At 41.8% G+C, this 12,136-nt stretch overlaps 1 protein-coding gene across 13 annotated transcripts in view; it reads left to right on the plus strand.

The window, feature by feature from the left end:
* Window positions 1-12,136, plus strand: part of nrcama (neuronal cell adhesion molecule a) — a 55,273-nt gene that overhangs the window by 3,369 nt on the left and 39,768 nt on the right. The window lies entirely within an intron of this gene.

Genomic DNA, 12,136 nt, shown 5'->3' on the forward strand with positions numbered 1-12,136 from the left:
TATCCAATTAAAAAAAAAGAAAAAGCTAATCTTTGAAATAAATGACACTCCAGTAATTTACACTTTAACAAGCCAAGTGATCAGGATTTAAAATATATGCAAGGAGTCATTTTCTCAAATACATACAATTTTTTAAAGAAATAATTTACAACCATGTCATGCTGTGGCATGTCATGTCATGGCAGCCACCTCGACTGCTGCTGTTGCAATGACTCGAGTGTCCTGTGACGACTCCGCAGACTGTCGGTGCAGGGCTAGCGCCGAGCCATTACTCACGCCGGATGCGGTGTCATCGTCACTCTCCCACTTATCCACGGCCCATCAGACACGAGTCAGGTGATGGAGCTCATGGCCGCTTTAGGTGCATTCTCTCTCTGCCCACTGTCGCCTGAAGTGAGGGCACAGTTTTAAGATAAGTGCTGTTTGGGGATCAGGGGTTGAAGTCATCTCTTGTGCCTTATCGCCCCTTTAACTTCTTTAAGGCTGTTTTCAGACATGTAATGAAGTGGAATGAATTAAAAAAAGCGGAGCCATACGCGTAGAAGACGTCTACAAAGATGTCAACTTGGACAGACAATGAGATTCAAGAGCTTTTGGCAATAAGGGCTGACGCCAACGACGTGCTGGAAACAATAATACGGGATTTACAGCAAACAAAAGCTGTAAATTTCTGCAAATCCTCTAAATATAATCCGCTTTCAAAATGTTTCAATATTTTTTAAGTAATTTTTACTGCAGATGCTGTGTAGCATCTTTAATGTGAGAAAAATCAGTTTGCGCATCTGCATTCATCCAGTTACATAATGTTATTTATTTATCTTACTGTGCATACTATACTGCTCACGTATGGTTTGGATTCTCAATCTCATCGTCGCTCTGCTTCGGGCACAACAAGGAAACAATGCGCTTTTATTTAGACTCATCCCCAGAGGTCGGGAAGCTCACTCCCTACAACCGCCAGTGAAGTATGCAGGTGCATGAATTAATGAAACCACAACAGGAGCATTCTCCATATGTAGATTTATAAACTCCTGCCGGACATCTGGTCGTTTTCAGACATGAACTCCAGAAAATGAACTCTAGACACGTATCTAGTTCACGTCTGGAGAAAACAGTTTGGAGTTTGTCTTTCTTTCCTCTGTGCATGTCTGAAAGCTGCTAATGAGACCACAGCGAAAGCCTCATGCTTCAGGGTCAACAGCCTCAGCAACCTCACTGTACCCCCCCAAACCCCTGACTCCCAGCTGGACATGTTTGTGCTGCGGTTTTTCTTGAAGGTGCGGGGACACATTAAATTAACATGGATGGCTGGACGATTGATGAATTGGAAAACGGGGGAAAGTTAAAGCTGAGGCTGCAGTGTGACATTCTGCTGCTGCCGGCTGATTCCTCAGAAAGCAGATGCTGTTGTTCTACCACAGAAGACAGATGGTTTTTTGTTATGGTGTTTTTTTTCTTCTCTTGGAGATGATATTATTGCTTAAAGATAGAAAAGACCCAGTTTTTGGCACAATGAAGCGAGATGAGACGTCTTGTGTTAGTCGCACAGATTTTATTTCAACATGACAGTTTAATCTCTCCATCATACTGCTACAGCTAATTGAATATGAGTCATGGACAGTTATTTAAATGATTTGGTTTTTTTGCGGGTTTTTGAAAAAACATTCAATTTGAATACGTAATTTTGGACTCTCTGAAGTTTAATTTTTTATTTTTTGGTGATTCAGAAAATAATTGTCATAGGAATTATCTATAATAAAATAACCTTTTGGATAGTGTGTGCTGTCTTGATGGGAGGAAAGGAAAGCACAGGAAATAAGGGTAATGGTAAAACGGGGAAATGAGAGAAGTAAATGAGTGAAAGGTGAGGGAAGGAGAGGGTAAGGATAGAGAAGAGGGAAGTAAATAAACAGAAAACTAGATACAGAAAGGAAAGGAAATGAAAGCGGTAGAGGATAAAGAGAGGAAAGAAGGAGAGGGTAAGGATAGACAATAGGAAAGTAAAGGAAAGAAGAGAAGCGGAGTGTAAGTATAAAAGAAAGGGGGATGAGGGAAAGGAGAGGGATGGAAAGATTAGAAGAGGGGATAAAGGGACTGATTAGAGCTATAGGAAAGGGAAGGGAAGGAGGGGAGGGGAGTGAAGGACAGGAAAGTGGAGTGAAAGCAAAGGGGAAAAGAAGAGGGAGAGGAAAGAGCAGAGCTTGGGAAGAGAAGAGGGGAAAAATGAAAGCACAATGTTGGAGTGAAGACTAGTGGAATGAGTTAGGAGGAGAGAACACACCTATAAGGAAGCTTAGTTACACCTTTATTCATCTAATATCCGGCTTTTCTTTTTGATTATAACATCACCTGTATGTTTGCGTGAACGTAGGCTGTTTGTAAAGATGGACGACATGGAGCCCGATTGTTTCAGTCGCCCCCTGTTAGCTGGCTGCAGTATAGGTCACAAATCCACCTCCTCCATGTTAGCAAATGGACCAAACTAGAATGCACGTCACATACGTATTTCTCATTTTCTCTCATTTGAGGTGGCTTTGTAAGTTTTAAGTTTTTCCGTAAAATATGGTTTTAATCAGTTGTTTGTATATATTCTATATATTTAAGTTTGCCTGACTGTGATTGGGGGGCGTAACACCGCTTCAGACTGGGCAAACTGATCTGACAGAGGGTGACGTTTGACTATTTGCCAACATGCATATGGTCTTATCCTGTACATCCTCTTTTTCTATAGGGAAACAAAGGAGGAATGTTCAAATCCCAGTGGTGGGAGCTTAACTCGTTGTACAGTAAGGCTTAAAAATAATATTCCCCCCCATCCGCCTCAATCTTTGTCACAGCTCTAACATGATTAGTGAGGATTTAGGTCAAAGAAGCCATTAAAGAGCTGCTCTTATCACACACGCATCCGATTGGTTCAAGGTGCCAGTGTCACATGACGGATGTGAACCAACGAGCTTTAACAACGATTACTAAAGATGTTTTTACAGCATGAAATTGAACCTGGCAGCTATGATTGACTTTTTAAAAACTTTGTATGCTGAGGAGTTGCTTATTTTGTCAAAAAAAAAAAAAATTATGGAAATTAGTTTGATGGGAAATTTATCTTTTGCTGTCAAACAGGTTTTGTGATGTGTTGCTCTAAAAGCCTTTTCACTGGCCAGAAGCTGAAGATGTTCATACAAGGGCTGGACCATACTGGGCAAAAATAAGAATCACGATTTTCTTGCCAAGAATTGAGATCACTACTTTCTCTCATGATTTCTTTTTTCCAAATAAATGTTTATTGGACTCATGTAACGGCAAAAGGAAACGATAAAAAGTATGATTGTGCCCATTTGTATTATATACCTGACATTTTCTTGGCCTTTTACATCTTCAGTCTTCTTGCTCTTCGTGGTGACGTCTATAATATCAATTCGTGCCAAGTGTCAGGAGCAGAGTAACACAAACTCAGTACAGCTTAGATGATCTGCATCGTGCTTGGCTTTGGTTCAGATGCAAAAAACTGAATATCTATTGGGTTCCGGTCGGGCTGAGTTTTCTCCTGGCCTGAGACTGAAAAACTCTTCTCCACTTTCTTTCACTCGCTCCATTTCCCTGTCAGTTCTGTGCTGCTTGGCGTCATGTGGGCCAACGCTGCATTGTCACTGGTTGAGGGAGAAAGCAGGAGCGCTTGTATTGATACAGCTGAGGTCCCTAATTAAAATGCAGCAGAATGGTCGTCAGTTAGGAACGAGATTGCATATGGTTGTGAATCGAGATCACAACTTTAATACGACTTATCACGCAGCCCTAGTTCATACTACACCTAACTGGTCGTTGAAAGATTGGTGTCATTGGGTATTTATCGTATTGAGTATATCGGTAACATTAGTAATTAAACAAAACGTAACGAGTATGACCCCGTTTGCACTCGGGATATTTTGTATTGTGCGTCTGCTCATCATCAACATGTGCATGGTGTGGGAAAAGCGGCTCCAGTTCAATGGAGCCTACTCGTCTGACCCCCGAGAGAGGGCTCTTTCTGGGGCTGGCCCACCTTCAACCAGAGCCCTCCACTCGCACTGAAAGAACCCTGTTGTTGGAAAAAGAAACTGTCCAGCGAGCAGATGAGGACGGACGGACAACAGAAGCAGTACTCTGTGTGGAAAGTCATCAATCTGCCCAAGATGTGTCTGCTCGCTGATAAACCACTTACAGGCAGATGTTTATGGGCCTTGAAGATTGAATGTGAGATACAACATCCGCCTTGTTAATCGTGTTTTAATTTGCGGGTTTTATTCCAACTTGTAATTTTTATTTGAACTGTGTGATCCACATGCTCACATGTCCCCGCTGTGTGCTGCAGGGGAAACGGAAACCCCCGCATGGAACAACTCAGATCTTTCATTGTCGACACTGTAACACACAATAAAAGCCTTTTTATTCGCAACTATACTACACATTTCACATTTGAGCAGTTATATCATTAAAAGATAATAACATTGAGCTGCTAAAGAGACATGTTAATGATGCATGTTACTTACGATCCCATTAAATATACAGCTTCCAAATGTTACAATTTTGGAATATAAATTTCAGGCAAATTCTTTTTTTCTAGCCAATTCAAGAAATACTTATTCAAAGCAATGACATTCTTATTTCCTTATGAATCTACCAAGTGCTGTCAATAATTTACAGTTTTACAGTAATTTGGGGAAATGTAAGACACCGGTAAACATCTTATTATATTGGACGACACAATAAGATGTGTAGTTCGTCTTTTTATAGTCTACCTATGGTTAGGAGATAATGGAAAAAACGAAACAAGTTTGTTTGTTTTTGATTGAAACGACAGCACACAAACCCATTCAAACGTTGCTCAGAACGTGTCGCGCTTGACTCAGACCAGGCTGCATGGACGATGACTTACTGTTAGAACTACTCACTTCCTGTTTGTTCTTACTCAGCATCATTTCATGCTTCTGGATGGCGGCCCATAAAAGTCAATGGGGTTTAACATCAGTGATAAAGCCCCACCCTGTCACCCTGTCCTCCCTCGCTCCCTCTCTCTCTTTCACCCTTTAAACTGCTGAGCTGGGTTTTTTGGAGGCGACCACACTCTCTGCATTGTCCCGTCAGAGCCGTATGCTGCTTCACTCATCTTGTCTGTAGCACTTTAGCTTATTACGGTCGGAGGTGAGATGCTAGACAAGTGCATTTCAGTAGAAGATGTAGATTATCTCTCAAGAGCACTCCTCTGTAGTTTCAGTGGTTAAAGGAAAAAGTGTGTAAAACCAACTTTCTTTTCTATCCTTTCGAGTTGAGCCATTTTCGGACAAATTAGGTGGTATCTCATCTCGTCTGAGCTCTGTTCTGTGGGGAAGAGATCATCCTGATGTACCTGCTCAGATACACAGTGACGATAAGCACAAGTCAGGACTGGAGTCGAACGGACTGTGTGCACAAAGGGCAGATATATATATACAGAGATATGAGGCCATAGAAGATTTAATTTCTATCGCTATACTCCATAAAAACAACTAAGGACGTTATTTATCTTGTCAACAGAACAATGACTGAAGCGACCTCATGTTCAGATGGTGAAAGACATCATCGTTAGATCTTTTGGCTTTTTTAGGATTATGGATCAGCTCAAAAGGGGAGATATATTATGCCCAGATTCAAGTTCATAATTTTAATTTGGATCATTAATTGCTGCTAGATGTGCGTGAGGTGTTGTGATATTACGTGACATCACATTTCCAGGGAGGTATCGGCCGCACTACTGAGAACCTCTTTCAGAAGCTTCAGGAGCAGTTTTCTGAGGCAGGAGAGGAGCTTCCTCCTGCCGTGGACTTCTTAACTTTGCAGACCTTTTGACATAGACCAAAAACTATATAACACTCTAGAGGAGGAAAACTGAGAAAGTATAATATGTCTCCCTTAAAAACTGTCCCACATTTTTAGAATAATATCAAAACTATTGTGTCATGAGGCGAACTGTATTATTAACAGCTATTGCTTTTAGGATTAAAAATAAGCATCTATCTCCAGAAAGCAGGAGCGTTACACACACGTCCAAATCTCAATTAATATTGCATATTTGTAATGCAAAATTAACCATCTGCTCTTGCTGAGGATATTTCACTTAACCCTTTTTTCTTAATAATAGAACTGTTTCCTCTCAGCTTCCTCCACAGGCCCACAGATAATTAACTGCTTTAATGACTTGGCCGGGAGCCAGTAGCTATAGTTTTGGCGAGACAGTCGTATGATGAGCATTGACTCCTTCGTCTTCTCGTGGAAGTACACGGCGAAGGAGAGGATTTGTCCCGAGTGTGTTACGCTGAGATACTTTCTATCATGAGAGTTTTGCTTTTGCGATTTTTTTCTTTTGCATTGACACGCTATGGACCCAAGCTTGTTGTGCAATAAAACTGTTATCAACAAATATGACATTTAAACACATCCACAACATTTGAATTGTAATCACATCGGAAGGCTCTTACACCCCCCCCCCCATCGGTGTCCTTCCCAGTATTTTCCCACCGTGCCCACAACCTACTCCATCCCTCCTCCGCTCTGATCCATGACTCACAAAGTCCATTTAACCTTTACCCAGCTTGATGCAAGACAGCACTCAGTTGCTTCCCACTCGCCCAGGGCCGGATCTAGGATTTTTCTAAATCAAGGGGCCACAATTTACACAGAGGAGCCATTTATATGTCCAACATCCATGCACAATTCCTGATTCAGAAGGGTACAAGTTTCATTCATCGTATACTGTTAGCTATAGAGCTTTGAGGAAAGCCACACATCATTGAATATATTTTGATAATTGCTCTTTGTGTGTTATTCAACATCCTTAAATTGTCATTTTAGTATTGTTACTATTTTTTAGCAAGAGGCACTTCACCCCTAAATACCAGATGTGATATGTGTGTATATACCTGAAATACTTGCAGCAAAGGTGAAATGCATTATGGGAGACAAACCTTAATATGAAAAACAACGATGAGGCTGTAAGAGACCCCCGTGTTTTGACTGCAGTGCCCTTTCCAAAGCACAGGAAACCTCTTTTATCTTTGTCACACTATTCATTCAAGCCACTCATCCATTACAGCTCGGTTACGTGATATATACACTGCCAGATATTCACTCCACAAAAGAACCATTAATATTAAGTTTTGCTGAAATGGGTCTTGAACACTTTTCCCACGGTGGTTTCCTCTGTGTGCACGCTCACATAACCAGATAACACAAGCTATCAGGTGTCACGGCGAGGGAGTGTCCCGCACTATCAGAGCACATAACTCGTTTGGTCAGCATTTATGCAGTGAATACTCTCTCTGGTGTTTTCCTGCATTTGGTAATTGTTTGATTAATGTGGCAGCTGCAGGTTACATGTGACTTCTTCTATGATACTGTATAATACCCTCTTTCCATACATCAGTCTCTATCGTCCTCTCCTCAGAGACCATAGATTTCAGGGATGAATGTGTGTGAGCCTCTACATTAAAAGTAGTAAATCAAACAGAATATTACATAGGCTGCATCTTTTTCTTCTGTGCCCAGGAGGCTGCATGTTGTCGTAGCGACCCGCCTGCTCTCATGAAATGTTATGATATTAGTAAGTCATCCTTCTCTTACCTCTGTCTTCATCTTTTCTCTTTCCGTGCACAAAGAGGAGAAACACAAAGCACTTCTTTTTGAATGTGTGAAACCACATCATAACCATATCAACCTGCCTGTTTGGCCTTGTGGTGATGCTGGTGGCAGGACTCAGTCCACAGAAGCCTGCAGCTGCTCCACCGCTGCTGCACAAAGAGCTGTTCACAAAGCTCAGTGAAGTTCCACTCAGTACGTAGAACAAACCGAAGTGGAGAATCAGTTCAGTTCACTTCCGTTGAGTCCCAGTCGCCGCTTAAGACTGGATTTTGAGAATTTCTAGTAGTAAATACTAAAATACATAACAGAGTGAAAGACCCTGAATTAGCATACAAACTTTTAGCATCACTGATGTTAAATCTGTAGTTATAAAAAGTAATTTGCCTTGAACTGCTACTCTGATTTCTCTTTCCAATGAGATTGAAAAATCCAGATTTGGGCCCTGGCTCAAGGTCTGTGATGTTGGTGTAAATCAAGGTTAAGATAATGCATCTTATTGGACTGCCGGGTCCTTTCAGCCATGAGAAATTATACAATTTGGGATTATTAAATGTTTCGTATTTCTTCCTTAGAAACACCACCACTGCTTTGGTGCATCAAATCCAGGCCATAAAATATGAATTATTGAGTGCTTTGCCCCTCTTGTCACTTGCACTCACAATCTCATGTGTAGCAGGGTTGAATTTGGGATAATTGGGGGATGTGCTATCCTTGATCTGTTGGAGGAAGGGGATGCAGGCGCAAAATCAAGGTTTTGGATTCGTTTCTAGTCGTTTCATCATCTTTTCTCTATCCTCAATCACCTTTTTTGCGATGTTGAATTTCCCCAAACTTGTGTTTTACTTTCTAGACGGACACCGAGCATTCGCATTAACTCACTGATTGATAGTGGGTGTATCAGGTATCACGAATCCATACGCGTCAGCTCAGGGGGTTGAATTGACACGGAGATTATTGATCCCGGGGATTAGTGCTGGGGGAACCCTGAGGGCGTCTGTGTTGCTGAAAGCTAAAAGAAGCCCCCCCTGTATATTTTTTAAGACAGCTGCGTGATCCCTCACAAGCTCATTAACACGAGCCGGATGGAGTCGAGTGGGTTAAGTGCGTTTATCTTTGTTGGCCAAAAAATCCCTGCGGTCAGAGTCGTTTTGTCTGACAGAGCCTAAGTCAAGTTTTTTACTTTATGTTTTTGCAGAATTTCAAGATAGAGATAAAACCTAAATGCACCATACCAGGCTATAAAGTCTTACTTTTACCTAAATTGAATAACAGGTGGGTGGCCTGAATGTATAATAGTAGATAATAGAGTTGTGGACTGTCCCAATGTAAACCCAGGGCCTGCTGTGCTGCGAGGTACATTCATTAGCTCAGACAGCATCTGTTTTTAGGGCACCAAAGTGCTGACCAGGGCCTTTTGTACAGAGATAGCTACAGCCTCTCTTTTCCAGCTGGGCCCATGCGCTCTGCCATGAGCTCAGCACCACTGACCAACAAGGCAGAAGAAGCCTGTGGGCAGCAGTGAATGGAGTTTGTCCATGCATGAAGAGAGATCGCAATGAGTGAGAGCAAGCTGCTAGGGTCTGCTGCTTCGGTGGCTCCATTACAGAGACTTGCTTTACATCTGAACGTGTGGTTTTCCTCTCCCTGCCATTGTGCTTGGTTTTGATTTATGACCTTGGTCTAGGTTATGTTTTTGTCTGTTAGTTTGCAAGATTGCGCAAAAACTACTGGAAACGCTTAGTGGAAGGCTGATGGTGGGTCAGGAAAGAACAGTCCCAATTTTGGTGCTGATCCGGATCAGGGGGTGGATCCAAGAATTTTGCGACAATAAATCAAATGTCACATTGAAAATCCAGATCTAGTGGATTTAAATGTGGTTTCAAAAGGGGAGTGTTTGGCCTTGGCAGAGGTAAAATACGTTTTCATATCGACGCATATCAGCAAACAAAGATGTGTTTAGCAATAAGTCTGTGTCCAATTTCTTATGCTGATATGCATCAGAAAGGCTGGTGCAGAGGCCTGACAAATGATGCATTCTTCTTGTAGAAAGTACGGCGGAAAATCCGTTAGCTCCTCACATCATTCAGATCTATGGTTGGCTATTAGCCCTGTGGTTGGAGAGGTTGGTTTCACTAGTGGTGAATGAACCACTGACTCTTTCCTTTCACTGCAGAGGAACCAAGCAGAACCCGACCTAAACTGAAGTAACAGGGAAACGCTGACGTTGATAGAATGTAATGACCTTATCTAAATCACAGCAGGATGCTAAATGAGGTGATGGGATTCGATTCAGCCCAAATGAATTGTGGGTGGTCTGAAGAGAAAAGCTCTCTAATAGCTTAGAGAAAATAAAACTCATATACCTCTATGGCAGTTTGAGGTTTATATAATTTAAACCCATTTGAATGTTATAACTTTAGACATTGTGATTTTCCGAAGTCACTCGCCAGAGATGAAGAGAGGTCGTGTTGTCGATATATGGTCAATTATAGTAATTGGTGTCAAATAATAAGGTTATTGGGCCACACACTAAGTGGATGACACAAATGTCACAAATTAGCATAAGAGCAGATGTTTTTATCCACTGGGTTTTAGAAGTGTGACAGTAGCACGTTGTAAACCTGAGATCTTTGCTGCTGATGCTGCGGTCGGTTTTGTTTGCGTGATTCTCCTGCACGTCAATGTTGTTTCATTGTCGATTTGTTTAATGAAAATCAGGGAGAAGATGGGAGGCAAATTATGGTGTATGTGTGTGTTTAAACGGCAATATATAGATTCCTGTTTGTCGGGTCCTGCCCACCGCAGCACGGAAGCAGCATCATCCTGCGTCACCGAACCGTGACATCATCCAAATAAGTCCGACCACGCTTTCTATCCTCTTCAGGCGAGGGTCATGAATCACGGGTGTCACATGACACTGCAAGGCCTCTGGAACATTTGCACGTGGCTGCCGATGCATCACGAAGGCCTCCTTTTTTAGCCCGCAGAATGTAGCCGAGCGAAACGCCACGCGATGGGCTATTGAGTGTTTGTTTGACCTCGAGGGCCATAAACAAATATGAAGCACTTACAAATGCAAAAAAGCAAAGCTCACGAGTACGTTCATTCAGACAACACGAGAACTACCAGCGCACAATGCTGTTTGGATAGTGCTCTGTTTTTTCTACTCTTAGCCTCAAGTTCACACAGAAGTGGACTGTAAATGTCACGTTGAGCCAGTGGAGTGAAGTGCGCGGTTTAGAGCTTGTGGGAATTCAGAGGGGAACGTAATTAGTCACTTTGAGTCAGGCATGCACACACACTCAGTTCATCACATCTCACTCACAATCCTGCACATTTGGGAATGTGTAGAAGGCCGTCTTCTACATAATGCATCAATATGGCACTGATTTGCTTTTCCAGATAGATCTTCTATTCCAGTGAGTTTAATGTGGAGATACTGCTCCAAAGTTACTGGGAGGAGATTGAAGTCCGGAGCGCTTCAAGGCCTTTGAGGGCCCCAGGCAAAAGGGACCTGGGGGGGCCCAACATCAAGCCAAACCAAACCCAGGAAAGAAATGATACCAAACCACATTACAAAGCTGTTGGCAGAAAGCTAGTTGTATGGGTCCTTGTAGTAGAGTGGATCTCGGGTCGCAATTTTCTATCCAAACTAAACCAAGCCCGGGGTAAACTTAGCTGTTATGTGTCCGAACCCGTCGTGAACCCAATGTTTTCCCCGATAACAGGCACATGCAGCATAAAAATAATAATACAATTAATCAGCCAGTCAATATAACTGAATCCGATCCAACCCAAATATCATTTCAAAATAGAGTGTAAAAGAGTGTAGCTAAACACTTTATTAAACTGAGGGAAACAATTGGGGTTTTGTTGTTGTTCAACATAGAAAGAGAAAATCATCCAATTCAGACCCAAATCTTACATAAGTCCAATGTGTGCTGCAGGTTAATGCGCAGGGCAGCTTTATGTCAAAATTGGATGCTTATATGATTTAGAATAAATAAACATTCCTATCCAGTTATTTTAATCAAAGCTTTCATATTTCATACAAATCTTTGTTTTACAGCCAACGAGTTTATATTAGGATATAAGATGGATATAAATTTCACAAGACAGTGTTGGATATTCAGGTGACATACTGTACTTTGAAAAGATGGTATCTCTGAAGTTTGAAACCATAATTTGAATGTTTGACGTTTTGTAAAACCATTAAAAATAAACTTTGGGATTTATTGTAAGAAGGGTTAGTCTGAATGAGATATTTAGTTTGAAAAGATATGAATCAGGATTGGGAGTCCACTGACTTTCTTGCTGCTTCAAATAGAGGCTACGTCTTGGGGGCATCCCTGGTGTGGTCTGGTTGGTTCAGTTGGTAATCAGCCCATGTAGCAAGGCCATACTTTATGTGAAAATACTCCCTTTCATCACGTGTCTGAGGGCGTCTCACCTTGAGCTAACCTCATTAACTTTGATCAGAATCCCG

The sequence above is a fragment of the Hippoglossus stenolepis genome, chromosome 22, assembly GCF_022539355.2.
Source record: "Hippoglossus stenolepis isolate QCI-W04-F060 chromosome 22, HSTE1.2, whole genome shotgun sequence".
NCBI classification, from domain to species: Eukaryota; Metazoa; Chordata; class Actinopteri; order Pleuronectiformes; family Pleuronectidae; genus Hippoglossus; species Hippoglossus stenolepis.